Source organism: Haliotis rubra, unplaced genomic scaffold (genome assembly GCF_003918875.1).
Source record: "Haliotis rubra isolate DU_JTF1 unplaced genomic scaffold, ASM391887v1 Scf1656, whole genome shotgun sequence".
Taxonomy (NCBI): Eukaryota; Metazoa; Mollusca; class Gastropoda; order Lepetellida; family Haliotidae; genus Haliotis; species Haliotis rubra.
In genome coordinates, this window is record NW_025765621.1 from 85,138 (window position 1) to 102,883 (window position 17,746).

Genomic DNA, 17,746 nt, shown 5'->3' on the forward strand with positions numbered 1-17,746 from the left:
CACCAAAATTATGGCAGCCATGTTGAAAGTTAAACAAGAATTCAGGGATCCAAACATTATTGCAGGGATCCAAGCAGTATTTGTATATGTTACTCTTCTTAAAATACCACAGCTAAAAACAGTGTATGAAATAAGCCTAAAATCCAGCCAGACATCAGGGCTGGTAACTTCAAAACGTTACCAGCCCAAAATGGATTTAACCAGACCAAATATGGTGAATTTACTCAGATGTATGGAACATCTAAAAAAATTCACCAGACCATCGGGCTGGCTAGCTGTAAATTTAGACCGTCCCTCAGAAATCTAAACCGTCTTGGGCATTCGGACGGGCCTTATTTCATACACTGCTAAAAATCAGCAATACAAAGTTTCAGATCATAAATCAAAATATGTTTTTAAAAACCAATGCATTACATGTTATACCACATACTACACATTTCAATTTCATAATTACAAATGCAAAAGTGCCTGAGTAAATGCCCCAAAATGTGAATATGACAGCCATGTTTTAAATCAATTTCACTAGCATCTCAGTGCTAACTCAAGTGTTGATTAGTTCCATTATTATGGTTCACATAAAAGCAACCTTTCATCTGACCAATCAGAGTGATGCTTAACAAAGTGACATTCAGAATCTGTTCCTGCAACCTTGAAAAGTTTTCTACATGGTATGCTGAATGACAGCTACAGACTGTATAACTGCTTCTGTCAGAATAGGACGAGGGCAGTGGTGCTCATTAGGGTAGCCTAGTGGTTGAAAAGCATTGCTAAAAAGCAGCATTGACACACTGTCAAGACAATCATCTCCTTCTTCGGGTACAATCTGTGAAGCCCATTTCTGGTGTCCCTGCCTTTTATTGCTGGAATATTGCTAAAAGTGGCATAAAAACCAACTCACTCACTCACTCTCAGGGTAATAATCTCTTGCTTCAGTCAGAAAAACATTTGAAACTTTCAACAGTCCAAGGGAAGTACTGCCATAAAGTCTTGATAGACATTCCAGAATTTTCTTTAGTTCTGCTTTCAAATTTTGAAACAAAATATTTCATCAAAACATTTTGAAAGGTAGTCTTGAATGGAAGTTTGAAACTTGCTGTAAGGCTTGAGAAAGCTGCATTCCAATGACTAATGTCAACTTCTTGTCAGGTATTTCACTGGTAGTTCAAAGTTCAAGAAAGGTCATTCTGACATGACCTTAAAGTTCACATCCTCAAACATACGTGTTGCAGCAGTTAAGACAAAGATTTAATTTTAATGAGCTTGGTTCAAAGTCGTATTGAAGTACAGACACCATAGCTGGTTTCATTTGTGGTTTCAGTTCCAAAGAGCTTGTAGTTTCAGAAGAGTTACCTGTTTCAAGGTACAAGACAAAATGAGCAATCATTGTACTTTAAACATTAAATCATAGCTTCATCAAATGTGACCTTCTAAAAAGAACCATTTACCTGCATTATTCACAATCACAGATGCCACAGTACTTCCGATGGCCGTTCCACCAGTCATACCAGTCTGAAAGTCTGAAACACATCAACATAATTCATTAATATTAATATAATAAACATGTTTATTTCAGTGTAAAATACTGCAACAGTGATGACATCATCATAATCAGGTTTTGATCCAAACTGGAATGAAATGCCCATGCAAGGAAAGCAAGTTATATATTATGAATATTAATTGCTAAACATTATTTCAGTACACATATTGTGTACTTACTCGGGCTGGCTAAATGGCTACAAGGATTGACAATCAGAAAATATTCAAAGAAAAAACTCATTAACAATTATGTATCTGCATGAAAATTGTGTCATTGATAACCTTGATAATATCTTATATGCACTATTGTCATGAAATAGAGACTTAATACACACGATACACAATGGTACGTCTTTATTCGTGAGCTGCTTCTAAACTGTGTCTATACTACTGTTTTTGTTAGAAATCCATGCACAAATGTGTCACCACTTACTATTGACATGAAATATATTGATACCTTTCCATCATTTTTGCTCAAAGTTATTCTCTGGTATTATCAAAAACTAATAAATGTATAGTTTATGATTATCTACATCTTAGATCTATATTAATATCCCACCTTATTATTTGCTAACAGGTTATCAGTCTCACTGACAGTGACACTGAAGTGCAGCAAGAGGGATTATCAGCTGAGTTACAAAAACAAACATCGATCAAAGGATTAACCGATAACACGCTGATTGATTAATTGCTTTTATCTTGCACAGTGGATTTGTCAAAAGGTAATGTTTATGTATGTACTATGTAGATTTACTAATCTACAGGGATAAATCGGGAAGGCCTAAAAGTCGGGCCGGGCCGGGCCAAGGCGGGCCAAATCTATTATTGGCTAATAAACCCATTAACGAAAACCATGCCTACAACTAATCAATGCAACATACACTCATGATAATAATGATCAATCGGAAGCAACAAACGTGTACCATAACAACTTTATTACGAGTAAATCGGCTAAAATCCAGTAAGACGAGAAGCCTGTGAACTGGCTGACCGAGGTTACGTCTAAAAGTGTAATCATTAAACGAAACGGGATTTAATACGTATAAATACTTTAGCCAATCCCGATACACATTTCCGTTGGCCCGAAAATGTTTTTACATCTATATCAAATCACATACCACCCCATAAATTCACTATTCGTTGTATTTAAAGCATGCCCACATTGAAATGATACGATCTCTTCCCCACACTCTCAACATTATCTCGGCCACAATTTTCCGCCCGGCTTGGCTCGAGCCGTCAGAAGCAACTTAAACGTAACACACGTATCTTGTGTTAAATTCCTTAGACTGGTATTATATCTACCTAAATATCGCTTAAATGATATTACACATAAAAAATACGTTTTTGTCTTACATCGTCGAAAACCCCTGACACCGGGATACCTGATGTAATGTTATAAAATGCAACATGTAAAGAAAACTGCTCCGTTAAAGTGAAGCCCTTGTCTCTCACTTTTCAACATAACCTCAATCAAAAGTGTTTAGTCTCTGTTCAGCCCGACTTTGTCCGGGCTGTCAAAAACATCCTAGACCTCACAGATGTATCTTGAAATGTGTTTAAATCCATAGATTGGTATTGTATCTACCTAAATATCACCTTGTAATGTTATCAACATGTAAAGATAACTGGTTCGTTAAAGTTAGCCCTTTTCTCTCTCCATTCTCAACATAGCCTCAATCAAAAGTGTTTAGTCTCTGTTCAGCCCGACTTAGCCCGTGCTGTCAAAAACACCTTAAACCTCACACATGTATCCTGATTTCTGTCTATATCTCTAGAATAGAGTTATTTCTACCTAAGTACGTCTTTTAATAGAGTCTCAAAGCGTAGTATTTGAAGCAAACACCTTGCTCAAAGTGAAGCCCTATTTTCTATACATTCTCAACAACCACACAGTATCACAGTCATGCTTTCGGTCCGGCTTGGCCCGGGCTCTCAAAAACAACTTAAACCCCACACATATGTCTTGATTTGTGTTTAATTCCATAGATTGGTATTATATCTACCTAAATATCGCTGTGTGATGTTACAAATGCCACATGTAAAGATAACTGGTGAAGTCCTATTTTCTATAGATTCTCAACAAAGACACAGTATACCAAGCTTTCGGTCCGGCTTGGCCCGGGCTCTCAAACGCACCTTAAACCTCAGAGATGTATCTTGAAATGTGTTTAAAGCAATAGATTAATTGGTATTAAATGCATTTGACTCTGTTCAGAGACATTTGTTGTGGTCAAAGATGACACGCCGCTTTAAGATAAATGGATATTTTCTGTGTGCCATACAGTCACTCTATCAAGATGTGCAATGTTGTGTAAAAATTTAACACTGAAAAACTGAATGGTTTAATGTGACCATTGAGTAAAACAAGGATGTGGTCTTTCTCCTACACTCTTTCTCTATGTCTATTGATGACTTAGGTCCCGGGAAAATAGGTAACAGCCAATGGGGAGTGGATGTAGACCACATTAACGATCCATATTACTCTATGCACATGACATTGTGTTGATAGCTCCAGATGCTACTAAGTTACAACAACTTCTACACTGTCTCTACAATTGGTCATCTGAGTGGGGATTATCCATAAACAAGGACAAAACCAAGATAATGCATTGCAGACCAGTGTCTATTCCTCAATCAACTAATAGATTCACCTGTGGTGACATGGATATAGATTACTGTTCTGAATATAAGTATCTAGGTATGCGGCTCGATGAGTATTGTGACTATAAAATATCTTTGAGGGAAGTGTGCAAATCTGCCAACAGGGCCCTGGGTGTAATAATGTGAAAATTCAGTTTCCTTTGAGGTTTTAGCCATGTTTTCATAAAGTTGTATGACAACTATGTGCAACCAGCCATAAATTACAGTGCCAGTGTTTGGGGAATAAATCAACAGAAAGAACTTGGGAAACTTCAGAATAAAGCTGCAAGACTGTTCCTTGGTGTGAGGAAAAAAATTGGCCCTCAGTAGCGGTGAGAGATGATTTAGGTTGGAGGTGTTCAGATTCAAAGATAAAGATTGAAGGGATCCGCTTATTTTCACAAACTATGTACTCTGGAACCAAACTTCGCTTTGTAGACTTTTACATATTTGGTCTGTTCGAAAAATATCATCATGGGACGGGTAGAACACTAGAGTTTATAAAAGCTTGAACTTCATGGTTTTTAGCGATATGTATGATTACTGTGCAAAGTTAACCAGAACAGAACTGTTATATAAAGCCCTAGAAGTACTAGATTCAAGAGACAGAGCTAAGTGGTATCAGGATTTATTCAATGATCAAACCAGCCAAAATGGCAACAAATTAAGAACTTTACAGACTGTATAAACAAGACATTAACACTTGTCACTACACAAGATTATCTATCACAAGACAACAGAGAAGCTTGATGGCATCGCCATGGCTGTGGAGGCCTACCTCTAAAAACCTAGAAAAGGACTGAATACCAAGCCTGTCACCCCAATCCATGAGAGGTTATGCGTAATGTGTGCTGCAAATTCCGTTGAAGATGAGGTACATTTTGTGATATTATGTGCCCATTATGAAGATATCCGTGAAAAACTGTTTTATAAGTGTATGCAGATTTATGATAATTTTCTTAATCTTCCACCAAAAGAAAAATTCTGCTGGCTGATGGAAACAGACCATATCCAATATGACTTTTGTAAATCTCTGCAATTCATGTATTATAGGAGGTTATTGCAAGACTAGCTTTGATCTATATACCACTATAATCTATGTAACTTGTATGTGAATGAATGTTGATATTGATAATATAACTCCCTTTTAATAGTTGTGAGAGATCATGAAGTGTGAATGGATGTGATTGATGTATATATATATATATTAAAATACATTTTGGCATACATTTATACAAACACCGGGCCAGTTCTGGCCTAAATGACACCAGATAATACATATATTTTTCAGTAAATTTTAATAAAAAGAATTATTAAAAATATTCATATATATGTATGAATATGAATATTTTTTATAATACTTTTTATTAAATTATTCATGCCAAAATGTATTACTACATGTAACATATGACACTGTAATAAACTATTATTATTATTTCTAACTAAATACCTCTTTATTGAGGCTCAAAGCTTTGTACATGTATTTGAATCTAACACGTTGCTTAAAGTGAAGCCCAGTGTTCAATCTGGCTCTGTGTGGGCTAATGAATTAATACACCTGTTAAGTACACCTGTATCCAGCTTGCTTAATTGCATCTTGTCTAGTTGCAATCAGCTAGGTGTCGTGACTCAATTAACATACTCCATTGTTGCCCTTAATTGCCGTTCAGGGCTTCACTTTGAGCAAGGTGTTTGCTTCAAATACAACGGTTTGAGATTCTGTGAAGTGATATGTAGGTAGATATGATACTAATCTATGGATATAAACACAAATCAGAATACATGCGTGGGGTTAAGGTGTTTTTGACAGCACGGGCCAAGTCGGGCTGAACAGAGACTAAACACTTTTGATTGAGGCTATGTTGAGAATGGAGAGAGAAAAGGGCTAACTTTAACGAACCAGTTATCTTTACATGTTGCATTTGATAACATTACAAAGTGATATTTAGGTAGATATCATACCAATCTATGGATTTAAACACATTTCAAGATACATCTGTGAGGTACAAGGTGCGTTTGAGAGCCTGGGCCAAGCCGGACCGAAAGCTTGTGATACTGTGTCTTTGTTTAGAATGTATAGAAAATAGGGCTTCACTTTGAGCAAGGTGTTTGCTTCAAATACTACGCTTTGAGATTCTGTGAAGTGATATGTAGGTAGATATAACACTAATCTATGGATTTAAACACATTTTAAGATACATCTGTGACGTTTAAGTTGTTTTTGATAGCACGGGCCAAGTCGGGCTGAACAGAGACTAAACAATTTCAATTGCGGATTTTGTTTTCCGAGGACTTTATTTTCCTAAATCGTTGGGTGCTTCACTTTTACTTTACTTTATGAAGTGGTATTTAGGTAGATATAATACCATTTTGTGTTTCATGTGTATTCGTAAATATAAGCATATGCATTCGCGCTGGGTATCTGATTTGGGCTGGTATTGTTTACAATGAAAACACATAAGAATTTTTGTGTTTGTGAATGCATATTTTGTTGGATCCTTCATAACATATTACAAAATTTTGTGATTTCAAATATTTCTTTTAATATACGTAATCATGTCATATTAGCCCATTGACACTCGTTGATATCCACGTCTCTTTAACATAAAGCATCCTGGGCAGCTGATTCAGCCTGAGACAATAAAGGTTAATTAGGGAACCCCAATATCTTAATTAAGGAAAGAAAAGCAGTCAAAACACTGTCACTTCCTGCCCAGGACCCCCAGATGTCACACGCTAAGAGAAGTAAGCAACCTTCCCTCATAGACATATCAAGGAAAACACATAACAACAAGACGGTGTCTTTTCTACGGGAATCTCGGTATGTAGTCATTGTTGTTGTGTGGGATTTTTCACCATTAACTATACATTTTCAATCAAACTATGCATTTGTGAAGGCAGGAAGTGTATCGACCCAAATGTGCTGGTTTCGTTTTAATATTCTGCAATCCATTTTTAGTATTACCCGGTGGCCCGGCCCGGCCCGGCCCGACTTTTAGGCCATCCCGGATAAATCTGCCCACGCGTCCCGCGTCTCTGACGCAACAAATTCTGACAGGACTCATATTTATTTTACATGTGCGTCCTCTTGGACGCAAGCTTTTGATGAAACACTAATGTTTATTTTTGTGGAGAGGCAATATCAAAGTATACATGGCTAAATCTCCGTAGATTAACTTCCATTCTCAAATAATTGACATGAGCTAATAAGTACACATTATTTGTAAAACGATCGCAGCTTTCATTCGTCATGATATTAAGTTCATTTCCGCGTTTCCAAAAATAGACATCTAGGTCACACCAAGGGAGGTAAGCGGTATGCAAATGAGATCCCAAGATTCATTGCTCGAGCATGTGCAGAACTACTAACCTAGTTTTTACACTCTATAAATAGACACAAACAGGCTAAGGGAGGTAAGCGATATGCAAATGAGGTTTTTCAAGACAAACTGATTGGTCAATGAACATTGTGACTCTGAATCATCAGTGTGAGCACTCAGTACCAGTTAGAGAAAAGCAGGAAGCTTTAGTCAGTAGCTTAACAACTGTTAAATCTATCTGCATGTAATTTGAAAGTGAAAGTGACATTTGACAGGTTAAATTTCTGCTGAGACAGAATGTCATTCTGTTTAAGGTTCTGCATCTCAAGTCCTGGGAAAGTAATCCTATAAATGAATCATTTCATTTATAATTATGATGACATTTATGATATAATTTGTTTAATGTTAATAGTTAAAGTAAGACAGTTACTATTTGTGTTCATACTTGTTAAAGTGGCTTCCAGTTGGCATATTTCTTTTGATGTAATTTGTTTTTGAATCACTGAACACAGTGAAGAAATAAAACAACACTTTGGTTGGAATTGTAGAACTTTATGCACAAAATATTACAGTGAAGTTACATTGGTCTGGCTAGTAACTTTTTTATTTTTCTAGTAAAAGAAAACATTTGATTGTCAAAGGTCTAGAGCCCTGCTGTTATTTTTATAATATAGCAGGCAACATGCCGCCAAGATAGATACTGTCAGAAAACACAAAGTTAGGACATTTCAGTCAGGTTGGCCTGATACTCATCGGTTATGGCTGACTTATGACAGGGAAGGTGATTTAATATTTTGTACTATCTAAAAACTATGTACTGAAAATGGTATGACACAAGATGCTAAATGCAGAAAGTTTTAAAATATAACTTTGACCAGACATCTCATCATAATGATAATAAACTGTCCGTTCAGGCTCCAAAACTTTGTGATGATTTCCAGGTTGCAACTGCTGGTATGTATGAAAAACAAGACAAAGCAGCTGTCGCCTTGATGAAATCTGTTCATTGGTTAGCTTGTGAAACATCCCACTGACAAAGTTTAAACGTTTTTGTTGACTTTTATATGAATTTGCTTGAACACTAAGACAATTTGAAAAAGGAAGGTAAAATCAACTATGATTCTCCAACCACTGCCAGTGATCTGTTAACATCTGTGTTTGATGTGATAGGGTATGAACTACAAGTTAAAATGGAAGAGTCTCCATTTGTTTCGATTTAGGTACTACCAGCTCTGTTCTGTGAAATATCCCAGACCGGTCAGACTCACTGTGCAACCTATAGTAACAATAAACCAGTTTGAATAATATTGGTGGCATTAAGTTTTGTTAGGGACTCATAAAAGTTCTGAGGGACTCATAGTTATTCAGCTCAGTGAGTCCCGGGACTCAGGCAGTTGAATTTGTAGATTTATCACTGGAATCTATACTGAATACATCCTGTCGCAAAGTGCCTGTGTAAAAACAATGTCCTCCCTTCAGAGGATTAATTGCCAATACATTGATTGATTGCTCATTTTTGGCTGACTAAATTACTTTGTTAAAGAATGGCGGACATCATGCAATTAGTTGACAGATGTGCTGTCTTGAGTGACCAATCAGACTCTACACAAATGTGAAAAACCTGAAATGATATATCACTTTTTCGGATATTTGACTGTTAAAAGACACATGACATAGAGCAGGATTCTTTGTCAGCTGAAAGTGAATGGCATGTCGTTCCTTTGTGTGGATATTGATGGATACATTCCTTCGAACAAGGTAGGATAGCCTGATATTGGTGCTGTAACTTTAGTCTGTTTTAATTTTAATATTTGCATTTTTTTTTATTCATTGGTTGTAGCATTATACAGAATCATTTTTTTTGCCGTGAAGTGTAATGAGACAGACAACATAGCGTGTGTGTGAAATAATACATAATCTACATGAGCAATCTATAAAATGTCTAGATATTACAGTCATGTTATAAATTCACAATAAGTATAAGCAGATTGTGTGCATTTTATTAGGTTTCAAAATGCATACAAATATGATGATAAACTAATGAGGATTATAAGACAAAACATAAAGACGACATTGATTGATTGACGCATATTGACGCGTTATTCATCAGTCCCTAACAATTTGGCAGATGGTTAAACTTCAAAATGTTTTCATTTGTTATCAAATTAATGAAGATGGAAATATTATAGATTAAAATCATTTCCTCTTTGTTGATCAATCTATACTTATACTATCAATTGTGCATGCGGGTAGCGCAGCAGAGGTCACGAACCAGTCAAGAATTATGGGATATCATCCGGGTACTCATGAGAGAAAAACAATAACAAAAGCAACAACCAGTCCACGGAAATTGCTCTGGATCAGTGGTCCTTTAAGTCTTTAATTTCACTTGGCTGGCATCTGCGTGTGAGCTGGTGGTAGTTATAAATCCCTGAATATATTTTTACCCACTTGGGACCAGTTTCAGGGGTACTTTTACAAAAACAAGTACATATTTTTTTCCAAATAATTCGGCTCAAAATATGGTGTTAGGCAACTTCTGTTTTGTAACTATACACATGCTGGCCTAGGTGTATAACAAGTCTCACGAACTCACAACAGAGATATACCAGTGCATGTGTTATAACCAAAAGACAAGAGGTAGCCCTCCTAATGCCATTATACATCGCAGAACAGTCCCTGTCTTTCAGTCCATGAACCACATTATTTCCCCTAATGCCTAACCCTCCCTGCAATGCCAAAGCCCCAAACTCATTTGTTTTAGCTAGTATTAGATGTATTAACAACAAATTCAAAGAATGACTTGTCTTCCAAATGTCCAAATTCTAGTCAAAATCAATGTTTGTGTACTAAATTGATGTATTTATATCCTGATTATTTTAAACAATAGTTGCTTTTATGAAAGAAAACTGGAGAATTGCGTATGATGTAAAACAAATTTCCCTGGGAATAATAAAGAAACTATTTTCTAATAAGGAAACTATTTCCTCATGTTCCTCACAGGGCTCCTTTTCAATTTAAATGAGTTTATTTGTTAATATCAAAATTATATACATTCAGAGACTAAGCATTAGGGCTTCACATATTGTACCCATGTGGGAAATTGAACCGGGCATTTGGCATAGTGAGTGGACGCTTTAACCACTAGGCTACCCCACCGCCCCCAGAAAATATCAACCTGTAAGTGTAATTGTGATGAAATACTGGTTTGGAACACTCTGGGTAGTAAGTCAGTGACACACGGTCTTGTTTTACTGTTGTATGTTCTTCAATTTTCCATGTGTACTTGTGTATGCATGAAATTCAAAGCTAACTGGGTAGTGGTAGTTTTTTGTGCACATTTTAAACAAATATTCAGCTTATATCTGATGTTGTTCTTCAGATGGAGTTTGTTGTAGGTGATTTTAATTAACAAGTTTAAGATGTGGATGCATGATTTTCAAAGAAATTTCCCTTTAAAAACAGCTTAAATGTTGTTTTTCAGTTTCAAGATAATATAAACATATTTACTGTTTTCAAAAACATACTAAATTTTTGTATCAAAAGAGTTTAATCAAGCTGTTGGGTAAATGTCTGTGATCATTTCACTGTTCTCACAGGACAATGCTCTGCCTTATTCTACTGCAAATGTTTGTTAACTGTAAAAATTTGAAATTGCAATTAAAATATCTGAATTCAAGTTATTACAATCATGACAATGTGTGTTTTTGCAGGTTGACTTGTATTTCACATGCAGGTGAATGAATAAGATTGCAAAAGACTTTTATAGCAATGAGTTATGATATTATCAAATTAGAATTGAATAACTTTGAATTCAAGAAGAAGGGGACTTTGAAAGTTCAGAAAGTTGGGCCCAAACCATACAAATTTTACTGATTATTTTCAACAGGTACCTGGATCATTAGGAAGCCATGGATCAACAATCTGCATGGGTAAAAATACTTACAGTTAGTGGGAGCAGATGAGGTAGACTGGCTAGATCCATGTGGTGCTGGCACTGATGACAATACACATTCTGTGATGTCACCAAACTTTGCCCTTTTCGGTGCTGTAACCATGGTAACATCACATGGATCATCAGCCTTCTGTGTCCGATCTGTCCTGTCAGTGACATCACCTGCATCAAAGGGAATCAAAAATCCTTTCTTGTGCGATCCATCGTGTTAGTGACATCACCTGAGTGTGGCCTTTTTCCACACTGTGTCATCACATGGATCATCAGCCTTCCGTTTTCGATCCATCTTGTTTCAGTTTTCAAGTCAATAAAAGGTTGACCCTAAAACAAAACACAACAGATGTAGTTTTTCTTTTACGATGCATGTAAGATTAAATATATAATAAATACTGACTGCTCACATAATGATTTTATTCACAATTAATTAAATTCTGGTTGCAGAACCAGATATTTGGTAAATATATTTATTCACTGATTGAAACTAGTTTCGTTAAGGAAAGAACTTCAAAGTTGGTTAGTAGATGAAGGTAAGTAATACTTTGAAAATGACATAAACTTCCTTTGATAATTTTCTAAGATGCCAAATTTAATACTTTCTAAAGATAATTACGATAAATTTAAGGCAGAAAACAAAGGACGGTGTCGGTGACCTAAATTAAGAATCCTCGCACAGGGCTAACTGAGGTGCGCTGTTCTATTGATGTGTCACCCCCTACGTTAAGACGAACGTTACCAGAAAAACCAAATGATATAACAGTTTGATGACGGTTTTACGTTCGATGAAATATCTTCTCTGAATTATTTTAATTACATCTGTTATTAACGTAAACCATATGGGGCAACTATGAACGCTGCATTTCTACTACCAGCGTAAGTTTAGATCAGTACATCCAGAGGAAGTTGAGTAGTCAAGCGACATTCCACAATTGCATTGTGGAATGTAAACATTACGAACGTTACCGTGTCGCTGAAAACTTGTGAGTCGAAATGACACATTTTAACCGTCGTAAAACATAAACGTAATGTTTCCACCAGTGATGTTAGCTGCGTGAAGCAACAGCAAACCAAGAAACTGGATGCAACGGTGTAGTTTACTGTAGGAGGCCGTACGAGGCGATGACAACTGACATGCATCGTGACGTCGCTTACATTGTGACGTAATGTAAAATGGTTCGATTACGAGGGGGCACACTAGAATGGCGCAGTGACGGGATAACGTCATTCAATTGTTACGTCATCAAAAAACTATACCCTCATTGTCTGATAATGTTTTTTTTTTTCGATTGTTCTAACCGCTAGGCATCTTAGAATCAACAATACGTCTCAACAATCATTTCAAATACAAAACAATTCATTGTCATTTCAAGCACTGATCTTGATAGTGTCTGTGGTTTCGACAAAGTAAAAGTTAATCCATGCTATAACAAGTCAAGACCTTGCTTTGACCAGATCAACAAACTTGTTTTAGATGTAGAATATTAAATTTTCCTGAGCTAACTTGGTTAATGATATAATGAGGCGATGGGGGCCTGTCTTCCAAGGCGGTGCTATTTTACATTTTGTTTTGCAGAGTTACATCCCTTGGGCACGGCTGTAGGTGAATTCCTATGACCGGTTGTAGACTTGAAATCCTGGTTCACACAGAATGAGCGGTGAATTCGTAGACACATTTGTGATGGAAAAGTTCAACGCAAACTACGCAGATGTAGAGAAGTCACTTCATACTTTCTTCCTACATTTACAAAAACCCACAGAGAACTGCTGTTCAAAGAGGCCTCACCACCCTAATTAACATTCACAACAACTCATGATCACAGTTATGTGGCCACATTGTGACATGTTCAGTGAAAGTGTCCTATCCTCCATCAAAACAAATGAAAACAGTCTGGGAAATTATGATATTAGTAGATCCTAAACAAAGCATACGGGAAATTTTCATTCACAATTTCCTTGAGTCTTTAGCTGCCCTTAGTTTCGTATCACTGAAAACAAAGCTTAACAATTTCGTTATAAACATTCTAAGTAACATCTAAGTAAAAATCAAACTATATATTCAATTATTTATACACGTCTACGAAATCACCGTCTACGAACTGGTTTTGTCTACGAAATCACCGTCTACCTTGGGCACACCAGAAACCTATGATTGTGGGTTGATTTGACATCTTTCTAAAAGGCATGAAGTATTCATGGCTCTTGGCTATAGTATAAATTACCTGAAACAAGTTTATGCAGATGTATTTGAGAAAAAGTCAACTCATTAATTAAGAAACATGCAAAAGACAAATATAATAGTATATAGGTATACACTACCCCAAATGTCTTTATTGACTTTTTAAACTTCCGCGTTTAGTTATGGAGTGGGGCTTCTATTTTGTTTATCATATTACTAACCTAAACCTTGATATATCTTCCTTTTTTTCTGAAATCATAGGTAGCCTTTGTATCGGAGAATGTATGGATATTTTAATTAGTTAAAACCATCAGCGTTCCTCGTGTATACTCTGTATGCATAGTAGATAGATCTACATGAAAGCGAAACCACAATCAACATTTCATTTTCGAATGGAATTATTTGAACAAACAATAAATAAACATGTTTCTACGGCAATATACCTGATAAACGAGTTTGTCACTGACAATGAGAGGCCACTATTTTTGACCAGGGGACTCCCTGATTCTTCCAAATCGCCTGTGCTTCTCAGGGTGCCTGAGAAAGGGAAATCCCCTTTTCTCCGTCAATACTCGCTCTGTTACGTGAAGGGGCGATGCATTCGTGACCAACTCGTGTTATTCCGGGACAAGCCGAATAGCGACTCGTGCCCCATTCCATTCGTCACCACTCGCCTCTTTCCGTAACCACTATTCGGCTTGTCCCGGAATAACACGAGTTGGTCAATGCATTCTTGGAGGTTACGGAAAAAGGCGAGTGGTGACGAATGGGCAGACCACAGACGGATTTGGCTGAATCTGGAGTCTGTATAAATGTCTTATATAGACTCCTTGGACAAATACTGTGGCCTCATATTGTAAGTGACAAACTCGGTTCTCAGGTATATTGTCGTAGAAACATGTTTATTTATTGTTTGCTCATTCCATTCGAAAATGAACAGTTGAATGTGGTTTCGCTTTCATATGCTAAGCTAATTAAAACTCTTTCAACACCAGTCAACCAGAGGCATTTCCTGCCATGACACCGAGTTCCCAGAGACTCTGAGGTAATAGATGAAGCCTATGTTTATGGCTGAATTATAAGGTCATAGATGAAGAGGGGCGGTGGGTAGCCTATGTTTATGCAAATGTGAAATGATATGGAAATTGCTAAAAGCCTGTAAAAGTCGTTATTGCTACTACATCCCATACACCATTTAAAAGATCTAATCCTACTGTTGATAAATATGAAGTTTATTTTTATAATATTATTCAAATAATACAACTACAACTTAAATAAATGTATTTTTGAATGAAAATGCAAGCTTACATTTATAACGTCCAGATAAACCACGAAAGAAGCAAAAACTATGGCGATTATTTTCCATTTGTGACATGTCATAACATGCCCGTGCCTTTTTCTTTTATATTTTCATTTTTACGTCATCAGAAAATTATTATAAAAAGATTTCTTAAATAATATGTATGGTCGCCTATTTCCCGATATCTGTGGCTTTCCGCTCGGTAACATGACATAACAACGGAAAATACCTCCGTTTTCGAAGCTTCGTATGAATAACATGTGAGGCGAATCGTTTGATGTCGGGCATCGTTCGAAAGCTCTGAACATCAACAATATCACTGTACCCTTGCCAAGAGTATTTTCACATTTGTAAGAAGCGATTTTATTGGATAAAGATTGGTTTCTAATGACGCTTTTTCGCCAGTCTGCTATAAGGGTCGTGATTGGTCAAAATCAGACACGTGACCTACAGCAGCCAATCATATTCACAGGAACCCGTTATCGGCATGTAGGTTAAACATAGACCATAGATCTACACGCACGTCACATAATATATAAATAGAGTAAAGGAGCAGCAGCTGCCATCCTGGTTTGACACAACCAGGCAAACACTCAGAGAGGAAACAGGGCTAGGTACATTGACAACCATGCGGCTGCTGGCTCCCACAGAGCACCTTGCAATGTACAGACCGCTAGTCAATTTCCTCTTGGAAAGTGAACTATGTCAGTATATTTAAAAAAGAAATTATATCAATCAAGCCAGTCTTCAGTTTGCCCAAGGGCGCCAAGGAGATTATACCACCCAAGCTCCTGACCTCAGAGGACCAGCCCAGCCAGAACAGGGAGACAATATCACCCAGGCTTCCCCCACCACGCTCACGCCGGTCGCACAGCCTGTCATCATGCCCGGTTGCCAGACTGGCACGCCAGTCCACCATGCGTCCCAAAGAGGGACAACACATGCGTCCCAAAGAGGGTCTTGAAACAGGGAGTGGCCGTGTCCACCCCCTCGGGTAACAGCAGGGGAGTGGCCGTGTCCGCTCCCCAGGGTGAGTGAGCAGAATGAGAGCAAGGGAGTGGCCATGTCCACCTTCCAAGGTGAGAGCAAGGGAATGGCCATGTCCGCTCCCCTGACCATAGACCATAGATCTACACGCACGTCAGATATATAAATAGAGTAAAGGAGCAGCAGCTGCCATCTTGGATTGCCGGGCCGAGATCGACTCGTTCCGATTTCAGGCCGAAATGTACGCTAAGAATTCGGTGACATTCCAAACCATACACACGTACCTCTCAATTATACATTTCCCCACACATCCTGTCTGGTTTCCACGACATGTCACCCGTTTTATTAACTGTAATACGTCCTCAAACTCGCAAATCGAACCAAACTACCTCTCGGGTGAACGTTACCATCACACGTTTATTACTCAAAATAATCCACCATCGGTGGTACATGAGTATAACAAAGAGGTATGTTACATACAATATGTACAACAAGATGACTAAATGATGCATCAATTAAAGTGTTTGCAAACAATCTTGATGAACTTGGATACATTTTTAAGGGTAGAAATTTTACTTGAAAACAGTTGACGGAATTTCGATAAATTTGGCCAGGAACTATAAGGTTCTTTTAACAACGATTTACGTATGTCTGCAAAATAATTACATTTTAAACAAATAGTGGAACTCATCTCCGATCAAATGTGAGTCACATAAGTTACAAACTCTGTGTTCTTTTGGTATATTTTGCCATCTCCCTGTTTCTATGGGGAGTTTATGGTTGCATGTTCTAAATTTTAGGATCGGTTTAGAAATAGCATCTGAGAGAAGTAGGTATTGTTCGAAGTTTGGAGAGCGCTTCAGAACTTTATAGTATATTCCTTTAGAGGAGTTTTGCATATCGCTCGTCCACGATTGTAAAATTGGTCCTTTAAGATAGATTCAACATTTGAAATGATCCATGAATTTGAGTATAGATGAGGGTTGTCAAAAACGTCAGGCAATCCGCACCTACAGAGAATATGTTTAATATGACTTAGCCAGACATAGTTATTCGATGTTTTGTTTGTTTAGTAATATATTGAAGAATGAAAGATGCCATTTTGTTATTTGGATGTGATAATGTCAATTTACACCAGTACGAGATTAGTCGTTTCGAAATTTGGAAGCTGAATAGGTTCCCTACCAAGCTCCCGTACACCATGAAATTAGGGGTGTTATATTTTAAACCAATTGCTAATTTAAGAAATTTTAGATGTACTCTTTCTATCATGTCAGTCTTCTCATGTCCCCATATTTCACATCCATACATCAATATTGGTACTATTAATCTATCAAATGCAGAAAGGAGCAGGTCCAGTGGTAACTTAACATTTCTGGCACGTTTTAGTAACGCTATTGATGCCTTCATACCAAGATCGGCTATGTGTTTAACAGTAAAATTCATACGACCATTTCTGTGTAGTAGAGTTCCCAGATATTTATAAGTGTCTACAACTTCTATTCTATCATCATATAGTGTAAACGATTTCTTATAACTAGCTGCAGGTCCGAACCAAAACAATAATATTAGTTTTACTAATATTTACTTTAAGTTTCCATATGTCGCAATATACAGCGAATTTATTCAGTGTATGTTGTAAATCATCATGAGTTTCAGCTAAGAGGACTGTATCGTCAGCGTAAAGTAGAACTAGCAATTTTAGATAAATAATAAACTCATCATTATTTGTTTTTAATTCAATACCGACACATGCTTGTTCTTCTAAATGGGATTCTAAGTCATTTAGAAATAAAGAAAATAAAAGAGGGGACAAGTTTTCTCCTTGTCTA

General features: G+C 37.0%; 1 protein-coding gene across 7 annotated transcripts in view; it reads right to left on the minus strand.

Moving 5' to 3' along the window:
- LOC124272059 (serine/threonine-protein phosphatase 6 regulatory ankyrin repeat subunit B-like) overlaps positions 1-17,746 on the minus strand; it is a 47,793-nt gene that overhangs the window by 6,308 nt on the left and 23,739 nt on the right. For 3 of the 7 annotated variants that reach the window (XM_046707197.1, XM_046707198.1, XM_046707196.1), the window contains exons 1-3: positions 14,071-14,173; positions 11,446-11,775; positions 1,446-1,517 (exon numbers count right to left, since the gene is read on the minus strand). The gene's annotated coding sequence lies outside the window, so the exon portion shown is untranslated. Of the gene's footprint in view, positions 1-1,445; positions 1,518-11,445; positions 11,776-14,070; positions 14,176-17,746 lie in introns of those variants that run through there. The other 4 variants (XM_046707200.1, XM_046707199.1, XR_006897230.1 and 1 more) reach the window with 3 other exon arrangements.